We start from the raw sequence: 19,976 nt of genomic DNA, 5'->3' as shown, positions 1-19,976 counted from the left end.
TGCATGCTAAATGCAGACCGGAGGGTAGTCAAAGAAAACGATCACGGAGGAGTTAGCATAGCGGTTTTGAGGAGCCGACGAACTAATTCACGGCAAGAAGATATATTTGAGAGGATGATTTCGATTTCGGGGCATAAGAAAAGACTCAAGATTTAAAGCTTGCTCATAGGCAAAGAACAAAGAACATATATGTTGTTATTGGTTCTTTTTCATGTTCAAACTGGGATTCAAGTTCAATAAAGAATCTACGTTTTGCATTATTACACCAAGGTAACACTCTTAACTACAGCAAAGGTTAGTTGCACTTTTTCTTGCCATATCGTTCTCTGCTCAACTTGTGCCACGGGTCCACACATGAGTCAGTATTGACGATATTTCTTCCACTTTAGTCACCTAGGAGACCAACGGGCCCACAAAAGAGTAAGTGTTGATGATATTCCCTCCACTTTAGTCACCTAGGAGGTATGGGTACATGGTTATACCAAAAAGCCTCGAGAATATACGTGATATCATTGCTTATAAAACACTACATGGTTCTCTCTCTGGTCGATGTGGGTCTAACCTCAGCCAGCTAACATCCAACAATCTCCACCTCGGAGAGATTCGAGCCATCACCAAATTGACGTTTCACGATACAAGTGCAAATAGAGCCCACCTTGACCACATGCAACCAGATTCCAAGTAAGCTCTTCAACTTCAATGATAGTCGCCAAACCCAAGCGTTGTCTGGGCTCTGATACCAATTGTTTTGTGAAAGCACACCAACTTTAGCCACCCAAGTGAAATGGGTATGGTGACCATTGCTTATAAAGCACTAGATGACTCTCTCTCTCGAGCCGATGTGGGACACAAATGTGGCTCTAATCTCAGCCACCAAACTCCAACACAACTCGTGTTTTATTTACTCTTCTAACTGTAAGTTTTGTATACTCGGCCCTTTGAAGCACTATATTACAGGGCTTGCTATTCATCACTCAAAGAAATTATTTCCCGTGTGCAACTGAAGATTCACATTTCCGGTCAGGGATTCTTTCTTTTTCCAGAAAATGTTAGAACTACATTACTACTAATTTCGTACGAGGCGTAGTTTGTAAACGCTGAATGTATTCTTCTTTTTGCTTGATCCTGGGCAACTCTTATACCATTACTATATTGTCACCTTTCTGATTTTTGAAGAACGAAGATTTAACTTTGTCCTAAACTTTTCCTGAATCAACCTAACTGTGTCTTAAAGATTTTAACCCGACGATGTAGTAGTGTTTCTGGCAATTCTATTTCTCTTTCGCCTTAATTACAGAAGTAGTACAATTTATGGGGAAGAGAAGTGTTCATGCTGATGAAAGAAATACACTCAGCATCTTTCAGATTCGAGGATTGTACATTTTAAATTGAATTGGACAAAGCTGAATATATTATTTGAAAGACTCACTCTTCAGAAGTCCTAATCATATCCTACTCATTCTTAGTGTGATTGTGAAAATCTCCTAATGCATTGTTTAAGGAGCTGTAGGAATCCGTTTTGTTCTGCGTGGAACACTCAGGCAACGGTGTAATACCAGGCGAGATTGGATGTGCAAAGAAAAAGACTAATAGGATCATCTGCTGGAGTCTAAAGCTGAGAGAAGTGCAAGAAAACTACAGGTATGTGAGAAATTTTATTTTGCTGATCGGACCTCTGGTTTACAGATGCATGATGAAATAATTGAAAAGCTGGATGTTAGTTAACAGCTGCAAAATGTAGACTGCGATTGTTGTAATTACATTATGAAACTGAAAATGGCATACAGGTGCAATAAGAAAGTAGTAGTTTACTTTACAGTTTTCTTCCTCTTTTTCTCGATAACTGGTTAATTGGCTATGTATTTGGTTGCTCTGATAGCATAAGTCTATCATACATATCTTTCATCTTCATTAGAAAATTGTTCGTCGTTGATTTAGAATAATGAAAACATATTGCTTTCGGTGTAGCAATGGAACATGCCTACTGATATCGTAGGGATCTTGAGACTTGAATTATTTAAACTAGATCTTGAGGGGAAGAAGAATAACAGAAAAAGGAGGAAGACACCTAGTGGAAACAAGGGAGGGAAGCCCTTACGAAAGATGTAGTGTTCATAATCATGTCCAAAAAACAGTTCCAGAATCTTATGCAATAGTCTGAAAAGCTATCACCAAGGTTTTGTTGCTCGGAAAATGAATCTTATATGCCATTGTCGCAGAATTGTCAAATAATTCAGTAAACTGTTGTAGTTTATGAGTAGTTGTCGTAAACTTGAACTCCCGCTGACTGCATTAAATTCATGCACTTTCATAGAAAAGAAAGATTGCAAACATACAGAAGGCATAATTTCTAGTTACTGCTGCTAAAGAATTAAAAAAAAAATAATTCTTACGGGTGACCAAAAACAGATTTTCTAGTAACATTACAGTTCCAAGGTTGTCTGCATTTATTAAAAACTTAACTAGTTTAACAAAGGATCAGAAACAACAACAAAATTTGTTGCTTTGCAACAATGGAGTTTCCACTGATGAAATTATGGTTACATTACTGAGCTGCTTATGAGAATTGGACTTCTAATGCTATGAGTTTCATCAGACCAGATCAGCTCTGCGGAGATATGAGATCCATCTGGCAAACCTGTTCCAACAATGGTCAAATTGAAATTTTTTTCCTCATTCAAGGACTTGAACGAAAGAACTTCAGGAACCACTTTGATGTCAACCTTAGGGCCTGGCAGGATTTTAGCCTTGTAAGTTGAGGTTGCAGGGCTAACATTTTTCACTGTTCTAGGAAAAGTAACCATAAATGATTTCATTGGTATAACTTTTGCTCCCATTGAAAGGTAATTGTGATCCTTCGGCGATCATTTTTCAGGACCTGTGGGGCAAATGGTGTTGTCTCTTGCTATAATTCTAACTTTGGAATCATCCAAGAACGAGCAGAGCAACTTTATGTAATCTTCTCTAGAAGCATCATACACAAGCCTCGGATCTATAGCTTTACAGGATCAATATGCCCTGATCCATAAGCAAATTCACCAGGGGGAAGTGTTGGTACAATTCATCGGCTTAGCAGTAGTCATAAGAGATGATTTGATGGCTGCTGGAGACCAATTCGGGCGGATTGTTTTAATATATGCAGCTACACCAGAAGAGTGGGGGCAAGCTATGGATGTTCTAGAAGCTATGTTGTATGTTACTCGCCTCTTGTCTTATCGGCTTTGTGTGATGGGAGCATCTGGAGAATATGCAGCCAAAATGTCTACCCCTGGGGCACTTATATCCGGCTTAATAATTGCGGGCAAGATTGGATTAGGTCCACGTGAAGAGAAAGAAACAACAACAGGTGCAGTATCATCTTTTATGACTTCACTTTGTAATATGTCGGCTTGAGGATCTTTTGCGGATTTCAGGTGGGACTCGATGACATTGTATTCTTGGTTGCTTAAACCCGTTGCAGGTAGCGGTACAATGAAAGAAGCATATGCATTGGAAGTGTTTAAAACTGAGCCTAGTGCACCAGCTTTATGAGCCACAAAATTTCCAACGAACTGATCACATAACACAATCTTTCCTTTAACCAAATCACCGTTTAGGCAATCTGGTTCGCAATTCCCAGCAGATAATTCAGGGCAAATACGTGAAGCATCTTTCCCGTATATCAGCGGAAAACTTGTTCCATTTAATGTGAAAGAGTTCACTGAACTCCCGACGAGTGTCCTTCTGTTTCCAAGGACAACCTTGTCAATGATCCAACGATCTATGCTACTTGCTGCAACTGTAAGAATCCATGGTGACACACTCGATAAAGTACCCTCTTCAGGACCATTGTTGCCTGCGGCGTTTGAGGTTAGTATCCCTTTCCCCATCGCATGAAACGCACCAATTGCTATAGGATCGCAATAGCATCATTAAAAGCACCCAATAAACCATCAGCACTGCACCCTTCAAGATTGCATACACTATATGCAGCAATTCTCGATGGGGAACTCCTCCTCTTACAGTACCTTGTGCTAGTCCATAAAAGTCCACATCCTTTACCGCGTTCCCTGCTGCTGTTGAGGCAGTGTGGGTTCCATGACCAATAATATCCCTTGCAGACTCCGTTGGATTGTAAAACCGAGCTCCAATGATCTTGTTGTTGCTGGTAAAGTTTTGGCCACCTTTACAAACACCTTTCCACTTCCGGGGAGCAGGCCCAAAACCCTCGTCTTTAAAACTGTCGGATTCAGGCCAAATTCCAGTGTCAATAAGACCAACAATAACATCACTCTCAGCTGTGGCATTTCGAATGATATTCTCACTGACACCCATGAAGTCCCAAGATCTTGTTGTTTGAAGTTGGAAAGACAGAGACTACTTCCTTCATGTTAGCAAGTCCTTCACTTTCAGGGTCAGTGAGGTTGGCTGCAAATCCATTGAAACTCCTTTTGTAACTCTGAACCAAGACATTTGCAGGCGAATTGCTGCCAACAACTCTCTCTAGCATACCGAGGTGGTGAGATGGTGGCGAGTATGCCTCATCATTAGGAAGTGACCCCATGTATACAATATGAACTTTTCTATCGTCGCTATCAATGGCTTCACACGATAAGCTTGCAGTGAGTAGGAGAGCGGATAGAGCATAAGAAAAAAGGGGAGCTGCAAGCTTAGCCATTGTTGAGTGCATAGAAACTAAAGTGTTGAAGATTACTTTATACTGTGAATTTATCACTCAAAATCTTATTTCCATTAAAATCCAGATTTTCTTTTCTAGAGTTACAGATAATTCATGTCTAGAGTTCATTAACAAGAACAGATATGGACGTATCCAGACTTTCTTTCCTTCCATGGGATTTTTCATTAAATTCTTTAAATTTCTTTCCATGTAAGATGACGAGATAAATAGCAGTTTTAGGGGCAAAAGTGAGATAAAATCAAATTTTAAGGGGTAAAATGAGATTAAATGACAGTTTATGCGGCTAAATCAATCAATATGCCTAAATAAATTCGAGGATATGGCTTTTCACCTAATTCCAAACCTCTCCTAATCTTGCATACATGAATCAATTGGTTAGGATAGCGGACAGCCCCTCTTGCCCTCAAGATGGAATCTCATTTATAATAGTAATGCGACCTTCTTAGTGATATATATATATATATATATATATATATATATATATATATATATATATATATATATATATATAAGGGAATTGTTATTGGCATTCTAAAAATCTCATTTGGCATTCCATACTTTCTATAATTAGAAAGAAAAATACACTTATAAGGAGTGTAGAATGAGATTATTGGAATGCTAATAACAGTTTTCATATATAATAGCGCTTAAGCACAAACTAGTTAGTAACTTAATAGGGCGCTAACCATGCGTTTAGATCCACTCCACAATATATTTTCATGATATGAGTTCATTTTTAGAGCCTCATTTATAGATAATCCATACAAAATTTCGTCCTAATTGGAATTTATCGATGCAAGAGTTGGCGTGTCATGACATGCATTCTGCCGACACTTCACGAGGCTAGCTTGTATGTCATGGGCATGTCATGACATGCATTTTGCCAACACTTTACCTACTATTTCAGAATAATTTTCAAAAATAAAAAACCTTGCAAAATGTCGGCATAATGCATCGCAAAGATGCATGGTAAGGAGTGCTTGGAAACACATAGATGACTTCCTTCATGCTAGCAAGCTTTTCTCTTTCTTGGTCACTGCGCTTGGCAGCAAATCCTCCTTTTGTAGTTTATTTTAAAAAATTTGAAGCAGAAGTGCCCTCGACAACTCTTTCGAGTATGCCAATGTGGTGAGACAACGGTGAGAATTCGTCATCATTAGGAAGTGATCCCAGGTACACGGTAAGCTCAACGAGAGTATGAGAATGAAGAAAGCATAAGAGAACAGAAGAGCTCCGTGCATTGCCATTGTTTCGATGCTCAAAACTGTAACCAGTGAGGAGTACTTTATAGTGAAATGTAGGACATTCAAAATTTCATCCGCACTAGTATGCACATTTTCTTTCCTTTTTTGTTTGAGTGCTTCTTTGTAAGGCCATCTCCAACCGAAGGGTTCAGAAAGTCAGAGGGTCGAAAATAGCCAGAAAACTGTCTCCAACCGAGGGTTAGGCCAAATGGCTCGTGGGCCCCAAGGGAAAATAATGGGCCAAAGGGCCAACCGGCTGGCCCAACTAGCCAGCCTCGGGCCGGGCTGAAAATTTCATTATTCCAGTTGGTTATATCCGACAGGAATTGACGCAAAAATTTTAAATACCAACGGCTAGTTGATGTCACTTAGCTGTTGGATTTGAATTTGAATTGTAGTTTTTAAATAATAAATTATGTTTGGCCCTCAGTTGGAGACAGTTTTTTGTGACATGGCTAAAACGAGCCCTATGGCCCTTTGGCCCTCGGTTGGAGATGGAGGCAAATATGGCCCTGTATTGTTCATTATAATATTAATTTCTTGGAGGGCCGAAAATAGCCTGAAAACTGTCTCTAACCGTGGGCTAGGCCAAGGGGCTAGTGGGTCCCACGGAAAAAAGGGCCAAAGGGCCAACCGGCTGGCCCAATCCAGCCAGCCCCGGGCCGGGCTGGAAATTTCATTATTCCTATCGGTTATATCCGACAGGAATGGAGGCAAAATTTTTAAATACAACGGCCGTCAGCTAGCCGTTATTTTTAATTTTTTTTTTATAAAGTTTTTTTATTTAATTTTTACAAAATTGTTTTAAAATTGTAAAAATTCTTTTTTTCCCCTTATAACTTCTAAACCATTAAACATTACATAACATTAAGTAACATGAAACAACATTAAACAATATTAAACAACATTAAACAATATTAAACAACATTAAACAACATTAAATAACATTAAACAACATAAAAATTATACAACATAAAAAAAAAACATTTAACAACATGAAACTTAAACAACATTTTTAAAAACATTTAACAACATAAAACTTAAACGCCTATTCCATGCTATTTTTGGCCCAAAGATGTGCAACAAGATTCTGTTGTAGGTACTTGTTTGTGGCATGAGAACGTATCATTCTATAACGCCTCATATACTTATTTATAAAGATACTACCAGTTCTTGGATTGAAAGGCAAATTAAGCTCATCATATATTTTTACATGAGCCCTTCTTGACCTATTTGAATCATCTTGGTCATCATCGGACTCTCTATCAATATACCCATCTCGCTCATCCTCCACTATCATATTGTGCAATATGATGCAAGACATCATGATGGAGTCCAAATTTTCTCGACTCCACCCTCTTGCCGATTCGCTGATGATCTTCCTCTATGGCTGCTGCTCTGTTTTGTTTGTTGCGCCTTACTTCAGCTTCTTCATCAGACTCCTCATCTTCTAGTCTCATCTGTGCTCATTTTTCTTCCAATTTGGAATTGGATGAGGACCCCCAGTTGGAATCCGAAGAGGATCCAAAGTTGGAATTCGAAGAGGATCCAAAGTTGGAATTCATTGCAAACTTGAATTGAAAGAGATTGAATTCAAAGTTGTGTGAATTATAGCCCAATATCCACCCTATTTATAGCCAAAAAAGTTTAAATCCAACGGCTAACTGACATCACTTAACCGTTGGATTTGAATTTAAGTTATAATTTTTAAATAATAAATTATGTTTGGTCCTATGACCATTTGGCCCTCGGTTGGAGACGGTTTTTTTTGTGATAAGGCTAAAACGAGCCCTATGGCCCTCGGTTGGAGATGGAGGCAAATATGACAATGTACTGTTCATTAAAATATTAATTTCTTAGAGAGTAGAGGGCTAAAACGAGCCATCTGGCCAACCTTCGGTTGGAGATGTGGAATGTTGCCTTACTTCCGGCCCTAGTGAGGGATTTCAAAAGCTTAGATTTTGGCAACTCTGGCTGGCCTACCTTCAAATTGAGGCAGGTGAGTGATGAAGCATGCATGTTTTCTTTCTTTCTTTTTAATACAGATTTTGAACTCATAGATAATCGACAACTTATATTCCTCAGTAACATTTTCAAGTACACAACGGAACTTCCAAATTATAGCATCAATAATTTCTAAAGTTGCAAATTCCTTGAATTTGGTATGTTATTTTTAGGCCATACAGGCAGTGGTGGAGCCAGAAACCCCTCTCAGCAGGGGCCTCTAAGACATATAAAAAAAAAAAAATCAAATATAGCAATGTACTAATTGAGAATATTTAAGAGCGTTTTTTTTATTGGCAAGGAAAAAATTTATCAAACAAGAGTAATGGGGTTTTAAAATTTTTATGAAGAATTTAGTATTAAGATGATTATATCATAAGAGCAGAATATGTTTACGAGCTTTAATAAAAAATGAAGATTTGAAGAAAAATTTAAGGTCATAACGCAAAATTATTGCCAAGAGATTTTACCTTTGTTTTATATAAACTGACAGAAAAAAAAAGTTTTTATATGGTAAAAGAGAACGGTAATTATAACTTTGGTTGTATGAACTGACAGAAAAAGAAACTAATTTTTATATGGTAAAAGAGAAGGCTATAATTAGATTTAAGAAACCAAAATGGGTTGTTAACGAACACAAATTTCGAACCCATGAGGGGATGGAATTGTCCAATTCCACTCACCGTTGCAGGAAGCACCAAAAAGTAAACTCTTTCATTATCTTGGATATATCTTGCAAAAGAACGGACAATTGGACGAAGATCTCAACCATAGAATACAAGCTGGATGAATGAAATTGAAGAGTGTATTGCGTGTGTTGTGTGATTGTCGTATGCCTCTAAAGCTCAAGAGAAAATTTTATAAAAACGGCAATAAGGCCAACAAGGGTTTATGTCACGAAATGTTGGGTGGTCAAGCATCAACACATGCAAAAAATGAGTGTAGCGGAGATGAGAATGCTTAGTTGGATGTATGGCACACGAGAATGCACAAGATTAAGAACGAGGATATCTAAGGTAAAGTACAAGTGGCCTTGAAGATAAGATGAGACAAAATTGGTTAAGGTGGGTTGGACATGTGAAACAAGGACCTACAGATGCTCCGGTTAGGAATGTAACTATGAGACAGAGGCTCAAGGCAAAAAGGGTTGAGGAAGACCTATGAAGACTTGGAAATAGACTTTAAGAAACGATATGAAGTACTTGGATTTAACGGAAGACTTGGTGCAAAACTAAGCGCAGTGGCATTCTAGGATTCATACAGTCGGCTCAACTTAGTGAGATAAGGCTTTATTGTTGTTGTTGTTGTAAGCTGGTGTTTCTAGCCACTTGCATAATTCGAAATATGTATTATTAGTTTTAATTTTCAGTTTTGAAGAATTTAAGTTGTATTACAAAGCTTAAGAGGGCAGAAATTTGAATACATTTAGTCATTCAAACTCTTCTAATTATGTCCACAGGTTAGGTTTTAATCAAGAAGAACAATCAACCATAACAAATTGTTATTAAAGAAAACTAATGAATGGGTCTCACAAACTTATTTGTTATGTTGAAGCTCTTTTCATTAAAAATCTCTAAACAAAAAGCAATGATAATTTCCCAAGGAATCACACCCGCGTCCTCTTTCAAGTTGTACTGTCCTAGCAATTACTAGTACACTCTCTAAACACATGATTGAGAGATTGAGAAGGCCATTCACAAATGAACAATCGGAATCCAAAACCCTGTTCGTGGGAAAAAAAAATCCTTAAAATTTTTGTTTATTAGTTTCTACTGGATTTCATTTAAATCCAAATCTACCAAATAAAATTGAACTAAAAAAATGACGATTTGGCTTTGAGCCTTCAAATTAATCTTACCAAATCTCCAATCCAAATCCAAATCCCCTCCTAGTAAAAGAGAGGATCCAAGTAATTTAAACTAAATACATTGTTTAAGATTTCCATAAGTCACTATAAAAAGACTCTTGTTACCATGGTATACGCATATATTTACAACCAATATTCTTCTAATTAGTACATTGCTATACCTCTTGTAAAATGGCTGGAGTTCTAAGATCTCTTTCGGTACCCCATTTCTTCTCCTAATATCGATCTTTATCTTTCTTGAAACCCAAGGCCGACCGTTGGACTTGATGTCGCGTGGTATTAAGGACTCGGGGCCAAGAGATGATAGTTCTGGACATGAAATTCTAGGCATGTCACTAATTGGGATTAAGAAAGACGAGCCAAGTAATAATGGTTTGGGACATGAAATTCTAACACCAACCAAATACAAATCACTAGTCGGGACAACGGAAGACTTTCCAAGCCATGAGAGTTCGGGACATGAAATTCTAGCACCAACCAATTGGGATTACGCAATCAGGGCCATCCAAGGGTGGTCAAGGACATGGAGCTCCACCAGCCGAAGAAAACTCTGGTTCGAATACCCCTCGAGTGTGACACCAGTATCCTGGTGGCATATGGCACATGCTTAATTTGGCTACCTCTATGGAGTCTTACTTCAGATGAATAAGGGTACTAAAAGCCCACATGTAATAAGTTATACATAAATATAATAACATATGGATGCGGGGCTTAATGATCTTATTATATCTTTTTATTATACAAAGATATTATACTCTCTCTAAGGTCGAACTTTGATATACAATAGGCCAACTATAATAATTAAGCATACAAAATTGTATCCTTCCAACTTTCCCTGCCTTTGAGGAGTGTTGGATCCACGCCTTGTTTCATCTACATACAGGATTTCAAGTATAAGTTGCAAGTCCTCACATGTCGTTCTTAATTACTAAATGATAATTGTATTCAAAGGTGCTAGACTTAAGATTTTGCTTCATGATGCCTTATGTTGTATCGGGACTGCATAGGAGGGAGATTGAAAACCCTACCCTTAAATCGTATATACAGTTTTAAAATGCTTAATTGCTATCCTATGTTTTTCTTAGCAAAAAGAAAGGCCTTAGTAACTATGGTCCAATATATTGTTGCAGTATAAGGATGTTGATGATGAAGAGTGCAAGGAAGGAACTGCATTATAGTGCAGCTCAAAATAAAACTGTGTTTGAAGAATGAAGAATTTGCAAATTTAACCAATTGGAGAACCATCTAATGAAATATAGCCAATATTTTTTATTTAATATAAAATTAACCAAAAGTAAATTTAAAAAGACTTAATTGCCCTTAATTTAAAGCCCTCTCTACTCCTACTTCTGTTGTTTGTCTGCTACCCTCCAAGAGGTTGAAGAAAGAGAAATAATTCATTTTTGCAGAAGATTCTCCCAAATCCAATCCAACACAATACTTTTCTCATTTCCGTGTCCTAAATCAAGTATTAGATAATTTAGATTATGATAATCTATTAGTAATCAGTGCATCTAGTGCATCCAGCTCAGGATTATAGTATGCATTGCTCTTTCCTCTCCGGCTCGTAACTTACCGGATACGGTAGGTACTGGATTAGATTGGATTTTCAAATTGTAACTGTAATCCTATCGTTTTCTGGCATTTTCTCGGCAGCCAAACAGTCAGCATTTCTTTTCCGTGCGTGCAGATTCTCGAATTGGAATCGATTGAGGAATTGAGATTGAGGTTTTAGCATGAGGCAACCAACCAATCTGCTGTTCTGTTGGATTGGATTTGGGATATTCTACTGCAAAAGGGAATGATTCTCTTTCTTCAACCTCCGGGACGGTAGGAGACGAACAACAGAGTTAGGAGAAGAGAGTGGTAGGAGAAGAGAGTGTGTTAACCTAAGGGTAATTAAGTCTTTTTCGCTTCAATTTTGATTAATTTTATAATATATGGAAAACATAGGCTATGTTTCATTAGGTGGTTCTCAAAATGGTTAAATTTCCAAATTTCCCAACATCAATGGACGATTTAGATAAAAATATCTAAACGGTGTAAACATTACACGTATAAGTTGATGTGTTTAAGTGTCGCCCGTGCGGTGCACGTGATCTCTCTCACATGAGTGAACCTTGTGAAGTCTCAATGGTTTTATTTTGGGGAACTTTAACGAAAAGCACCCGGTATTGTTCACTTTAACGAAAAAACACATTTTTACACTAAAAAGTCAATCATGGTACTATTCACTTTACCCTTTATTTTGTCCTTATCATTAAAACTCAAAGTTTTCAAGCCCTTTGCATTAGTTTTCCTTTTATTTTGTCATTTGCTAGCATCATGCTATATGTGAGTGAATGAAATGTTGTTAGAGAGCTACGCACTCTCTCTCACTAGAAACCTTCATTGTTAGTCTGCACTTTCTTTCATTTTTCCAGAAACCCATCATCAAATACACAAAATCTTACTAAAACGCCATGGCCTTAGGGCTTGGTTCATCTTGAATCAAGGGACGTTTACTGTGAAATTGGATTTCAACTGAGTTCCAACGAAGAACTAGTTGAATCTAGCTGAAATGGCTGGATCTGGAGCCGATCTTCGTGTGCCCACCGGCGGAGCCACATTAAGGGCTACCCTGGGCTGTAGCCTAGGTAGCTTTCGGTAGAAAATAAAATTTTACATGTAATTTTTACTGATTTTTTAATGTAGCACACCATATATTTAGTTATTGATTCGAATTCTCTCGGTTTAATTATATAATACAGTTTACAAACAATCTTTTTTTCTCATATATTGTTTTCATCGCTTCTTGTACATGTACAAGTTTGAATTTGTTTGAATAACGAAAATTTTTGGCTTACTTATGAAAATTTTCTTAAGCTAGTTGATACTGTGAAATTTTTTCTTTGTTTATAAAGATTTAAACCTTTAAGCTAGCCCACCCGGTAAAAAATTTCTAGCTCCGCCATTGCGTGTGCCAATGTTCAATGGAATCAACTATGATTTCTAGTGTATTAAAATTTTCAAATCTCACAATCTGTGGAAGATCGTTGAAGAATGGTATGAACCACCTAAGGAAGTCGAAGGAGACAAGGGTGAGAAGTCACAAATCACTGCTCAATATCTTATTTCTTGAGATGCTAGAGACTTTAAAAAATGACATGGAATACTTGGATCTAACAGAAGACTTGAAGCAAAATCCGTGCAATGGTATTTTAGGATTTATATGGCCAACTCAACTTAGTGAGATAAGACTTTGTTGTTGTTGTAAGCTGGTGTTTCTAGCCAATTTCCTAATCACTATCGTAACAAAAAGAAAAGGTTTATCCCTTGTAATAATCGGATGAACTGAGTTGTAGACATGAATGCATAAGAACTCAACGGGATCCCCCTCGAATGAGACAAGGAAAGAGGGGGTAAGTCCCGTTGAGTTCTTAATAATCATAATATTTTTTTAGAGATGTTTAAAAAACCTCCACCTTTTCTGATAATTTTTTGAAAATTGAAATTCGTTAATTGATTCAGAACATCTGTTACTCAATAATATCTATCAATACTTAAAACAAAGAAGGAACCACTTGATTTACCCTTTTTGGATGACTCACAATTATATATAAATATAATATATTTCTATCGGCCTTAGTGACTATGGTCTAACATACATATATTTTTCTTTGGTGGGTTGGGGGGGGGGAGGGGAGGGTGGGCGGGGACTGGGTCCATAGAGAAGTGTTTAGTCCAGTTTAGTCTGGGTGCGTCTCATTAAAGCTAGACCCTGCGATTGCAATAAGATATTGGACCACTCCGGTCCAATGAAAACTAAGAAGGGCAAACAAACGTACCCTAGTGGTTTAAGTAATCATGCTGCATTATGCCCTTATTGGGAGATAGTTAACCGATCAACTAAATATTGTATGATCAGAGCCATTGTTTAAATGAAATTGTTTTTTTTTTTTAGGGTAGGGATGACTGGCTTTGTTGATTACTGTATTCCTATAATTAAATCAAGTAGCAGAAGAGCAGCACTAACTCTAAGCACTCTTAATATATACTTAAATGCTTTCAAAGGTGCAGCACTAAGCAGCCACTATATTACATTATGCCATAATTGTTGATCTCTTAGTCATTTGGTGACTAAAGAATGTACAGTTGCTTACATTTAAATTTGAGGACCAAAGAATGCACGATCGGTCTTCTAAATTAAATAGTGTCGCTTAGAGTGTTCTAATGAATACGTATTCCTCTTCAATTCACTACGTTCCTTCCCATCTCTTAATATGTAACTTTCACATGGTAGAAGTGTAGCACTAAGCACTATTAATATATAGTTTAATGCTTCCAGAAGTGCAGAACTAAGCAGCTTTTGATATTACGCTATGTCATAATTATTCTCTTAGCCACATGGTGACCAAAGAATGTAAGGTCACTTACATTTAATTTTAATTTTTTAATTTAACATCTTATCTAACAAAATCTATCGTTTAACTAAATTTAAAAAAAAAAATTAAAATAATATATCGTTTGTAATTAAGACAAGTAAAAGTGTAATTAAATATATTTTGAGTGATGCATACAATATCAATGCAAGGAAAGTGATAGCATACAAAATCAATGCTCAGAAAAATTTTCCTGTGGACAATGAATACCACTTCTGAGTAATAATCTCATCAATAAGTTATATATATTTATATACTTGTTACAAACTTCTTATTTAAGTGTGATTGTATAAATTCTAGATTAGATTTGATTTTAGTTATTATTCTTTATTAGGACTTGTATTCCTTGGAGGATAAGAATTTCATCCCTCTCTTATAACAATAAATAAAGGCACTGCATGAAGGGATAACACATCCTCTACACAACCCTGCAAACACATCTCTCTGTCTCTCTCTCAATATTTTCCCGGTGCCGCCGGATATAGGCCACAACAATGCTAAACCTATTACTGGAAAAGAATGGTGAAAAATAATGTAGGGGAAGAAAAGTGATAAAACAACAAAGGAGGGGGAGAGAAGTGAAGAAAAATATTGGGCTTATGCACATGGTCTTCTTGGAAAAATATCTTATATATATAAAAATAATAATAAAACAATAATTTATATTAAAAGTGGTTCGGTCCGGTTCTTAATATTTCCAAACTAGAACCGGAACTGTTTGAAACGGTTCAGTTCGGTTTTTGTTCCGATTTTGACTTTTTTTGTCAATGCGGTTTTTTACAGTTTTTTTTTTGTCACAGTTTGATTCGGTTTTTCGGTTTGACGATTTTTATGCCCACCCCTAATCTCAACACTAAGCAGCTCTAATATATTATTATGCGCTACAAATATTTTGATTATATTAGTTTACCACAACATTCAATTGACATATTTATAATTTGCTTGTTGATATACTGTTAAATTAAAAAAATTAATTGATTTTTTTTTTTAATTTACCCCAATTAAAATTGGGATTAGTTGTCACTTAGGGCTATACTAACACCGGGGTGCAGGTTTATAAATTCTCAACACATCTCATATCATAAAAAAATCACATATAATAGTCTACAACTTACATGGTACTTACCTGAGCGTCCACAACGTCAAATCACATTTATGCATACTATACTAATTCATACTCTAAGTATAAACCAATATGCATGGCATTTCAAAACGTAATTTCATTTAAACGCATTTTCTGGGAAAATATCAAGTATATAAGTATATATTGAAAACCAAAAGCCCACTCACTGATATGTGGAAGGGTCGTAACCCCCGAGCCTTGCTTGACTGCGCTCGTCCTCAGGATAGGTCTCACCTATATGCGAAACAAACTATATAAACGTTATTTTAAAGCACATACACAAAACTAGGAAATAACCTTCCATACATTGCTCAATTGGGGTATTTGAATATACCACCATGACCTACTCAACCTCAGAAACATCCACATTTTTTTAGAAAATGTTTTTGAGCACCCACGCACCCTCACGCGCCGGCCAAGGCACGGCCAGACGCGCGGCCCATGCACAGGCACGTGCCTGGCACACCAAACGGATTCCCTAACGGCGTTAGGGAATATTCCGTTAAATATAAGCATATACCATTAATTATACCTAATGGCGTTAGAATATTCCGTCAACTTTGACGTAATATTCTCTTCCTTCTTCCTTGGTTTGCCGGTGCCGTTGCTATCCCCGGAAACTGGAAAAAATTTTAAAACTTCAAATCTCTTCCATTTCTCAACCAAATTCAATGAAATTTGTACCAAAATGAAGCTTAGGACTAGAAGAACAAAACCTTACAACTTTTAGGTCCTACAATCCATGAGATTTTGCCGGAAAAGACACGATAATCTGGCCAACTTTGCAACTCACCAAAATAAGGCTTCCCGATGTCCAAATCACTTCAAAATTCTTCCTTGAGCTTCTTGAAGATGTTCTAATGCTTCTAGGGTCTTAAAACTCACTGAAAAGTCCACGATCATGATCGAATGAATAGTGCTCCAAAAATGGGTTATCTAGTTCTCGGGAAAACGAGGTCTTCACGTCTAACCAACTATATAGATGAGTTCCTGGGCTCACAAGGAACACAAAAACAACCTCCCCGACTTCGATTCGTGCTAGGAAGTGTTGGTTTGGAAGTTGTCTGTACGATTGTACGGAAAATGGAGAAAAACCGAGAGGGAAGGAGAGAGAGAGAGTCAACGTGTGTGTGTGGGTGTATGTGTGGTCCGAATTGGTCCCCAACCAAAAACAAGAAAATAATTTAAGTTCCAAACACTTAGGAATAAAAGAAATGCGTCCAAATCCTAAGCTTAGACCCCACAACACCACAAAATGTTCAAGGGCATAATAGGAATTTCCACGCTATCGAGGACAAAATTGTATACATTCGGGATGGGCTGTTACACATGTGAGGGTATACTTAGCGTTTGAAAATTTCATTAGATAAGTATTGATTATTATGCTTTAAAAAAGCACTTTTTTTTAGAAGCATGGTAGGCCGTGCTTATGTTTTTAAATGCTTTTTTATTTTTATTGACAACAGTTTTTTTTTTTAAATTTTTTTTTTTTTTACCAAACACATTTAATGTTCTAGATTTTTTAATAAGCAATATTTTTTAAAGCATCACAATCCAAAGCCAACCCTTAGTACTATGGTCTAAGTGGTATTCCTTTTCACTTGTAAGTGTGAGGTTTTAAGTTCGGTTTGTCTAAAAACGAATTTAAACCACATTATTGTCAGGCCATCCCATCTCCCAAAGTTATGTTTAATTTTAAATTTTTCTCATCCAAAGAGAGCAAAAAAGTACCTATTTTAAACTTAGTAGTAATGTTGCCACTTGGTAGTACATATTAATATTATTTTTTTATTTTTAAATGAGAAATCTTAAGTTTAAATTTCGTTGAGGTCGAATTCAATAACTTTTATTCTCAACGTTTGTGATAGTCGGGGATGCCAGTTTGTGCATGGATCACGATTTGGGCTGTTAATAGTGTATTTTCCCGTATAAGATTCATCAACATGAGTCAAGTCACGTGGGTATATACTCCTGCCATTCATGCAATCATGTAGACCTGGCATTTGTGTCGTGTTTCCCGTGTTCGTGTCATACCTGATAGCTTAACGGGTCATGTCGTGTAATACCTATTAAAGTAAACGGGTAATATGACCCGATCCAAAATCAATCCGTTAATATTATTAAGTAATATGACCCGACCCATTACCCGTTAAGAAAAATATATTTTAAATCAATAAAAATGAAAATGAAAAACATAATTTGACCCAAACAAATGTAAAACATAATACTAAATTAGTATATACATACTAAATTTCGGTGTTGACCATTTCATGAAAGTTGTAAAGCTTTTCATTACGAGTGATTACATTTTTCACACTTCTACAATAATTATTATTAATTCATTAATTTTGCACTCAAATAAAAACATTGTTCATGAGATTTGGAGGGTTTTAAAAACCTAAATGACCATGTAACCATTGTCTAAGCGTTGATGATGCAATTATGAACGTTTATTATGCTTTCACATCTTTCAGACTAATACATTAATGATTATGAATTCTGTTTATTTTGAACTCCCTTAAAAATACTATTCATGAGAGTTTGTATGGTTTTAAAAATTCAAACGATCATATACCCATTCTCAAAGTGTAGATGATGCAACTACGAGCGTTTGCATATTTTTTAAAAATTATTTACAAAAAAAGAAATGAATTAAAGACTTGAAACCACCCACTAACTTGGGAGGTTTTGTTTTTGTTTTTTTCTTTCTATAATTTTAAATATCAAATTCATTCAAAATAAAAATATGGTTAAATACTTTAGCTTCTTTTGGTTCAATTGTAATTTATGAAAGAGTTTTTATATTAACACCCCACAAAATATTGAATGCACCCCACATTAAAATTTAATATTAAATGACTTATTTACTCCACTATGCAATGACAATTTTGACCTTATTAGGTTTTGAAAAAAATTAAAATGTATAAATACACCCTAAATCACTTTTAGCGTATTATTTATCTTCTCAACTATCAAACATGTTGATTGAGAAAAATTGTTTTTGACGAATCACGAAATCGATGTTTCAGGAGCTTCACATGAGGTAAGACTTCATAGTTTTCATTGTTTTAGTGATTTCGATGACATTAATAATTATTTAATATTGTGTTTGCTGCATTATTTAAACTTCTATATTCATATTATCTTTTAGTGTTCATATTAATCTTGCATACCTAGTAACATGAGTCATATTAGGGCTAGAGTCATATACTACTTTTACAATTGAGGATAGCCATTCTCCACATGAACTCCTACTCTCAATCTTTTGCCCTTTGATTGACGTGTGTTTCTCATTGTGAGTTTTCTTTCTTTTTTCTTCCTCTTTTCTTGTCATTGTGAGATGAATAGTGGAAAATAAGGAGAGACCTGACCGGTATTTAAAAAAATCCGAGACCGATTCAGTTTTGATTTATTAATTAACTTCTACACCTGGATCATTAGCAGAGAGAGGGTCTTTATTTATTTTGTTCAAGACTAAGTCTAAAGATTTGTGAAATATACATAGAAGCACTATTTGTTAGCACCAACGAGAGTCTTTTTTTTAATTTTTTTTTATCCGAGAGACTCAGCACTACTGGTTTTTTTTTTTTTAAGGCTTTTTAGAAGTTGAATAAGGGTCACTTGTATTTTTCGAGTTCAATTTTCTCACAAGTCTGCTTTGTGGTGTCCAAAACCCAGTTCTTCTTGTTGCATCACTGAACTCATTTACCATTTCAAAGACAGATGTTTGTAATTGCCCATCAACAAAACTGAAATCCCCACCAAAGCCTCTAAATTTAGTACCTGACAAGGATTTGCAAAGCTCTGAACCATTTTGGGAGATGATTTGAAATCTTTCGGCAAATTAAACGTTCAAATGGTTAGATTCAATCCTGAAAATTAAAAATGAGTGTTATAAGATTTGAGAAATGTGAGGTGTATGTACAAAATATAATATGTATATTGAGAATATGGGGTGTGGGGGTATTATGGGAAAGTATGTGGGGGTGTATTAAGATAATTTTTAAGTGAAAAAGCAAATGTGAGGTGTATTAAGTATGTGAGGTTTATTCAACAATTTGTGGGGTGTTAATATAATTAGCCTTTATGAAATTCTTAAAGGCAATTTATGGTATTTTGAATGTTTCATCATTTTAGGGTGCTCACTTTTTATATATAGATAAAAATAAATAAATAAATAAAATTTAAAATTTAAAATTTATATAGAATAATAATTAATAAACAATGTATACATATTCATTATATCTATTGTATTTTATAGTAATTTTTTTTAGTAGTTTAAAAAATTAAAATCATCAAAATAACTTTTTATTTATAGTGTCGAAACAAGTTATCTGCGTGTCACTTTCATGTAAACCTGTTAAGGACCCGTTATTAATGAGTTATTTTTGTGTGACCGGATAATGACCCGATTAGTTATCGTGTTAATAAAAAAAATTGCTAGGTTTACAATCATGCAATGTACTGTGCGCTGCACTCTCCTGTCTTGTGGTGCACAGCAAGCAACTAAGCCTCCTAAAATAATTATTTGTAAGCATAAAAAGCCAATAGCATCAAACCAAATAACTTCATAAATTATATTTGCCCAGCGCCCACCATATAATTATATATATATGTATGTATTTATGTATACATATAA

General features: G+C 35.8%; 1 pseudogene; it reads right to left on the bottom strand.

Moving 5' to 3' along the window:
• Nucleotides 1-3,212: 3,212 nt before the first annotated feature.
• On the bottom strand, nucleotides 3,213-4,657 carry LOC103428429 (subtilisin-like protease SBT4.3; annotated as a pseudogene).
• Between the last annotated feature and the right edge of the window lie 15,319 nt (nucleotides 4,658-19,976).

Source organism: Malus domestica, chromosome 07 (assembly GCF_042453785.1).
Source record: "Malus domestica chromosome 07, GDT2T_hap1".
Taxonomy (NCBI): Eukaryota; Viridiplantae; Streptophyta; class Magnoliopsida; order Rosales; family Rosaceae; genus Malus; species Malus domestica.
This window is presented reverse-complemented; position numbering and strand designations above follow the sequence as displayed.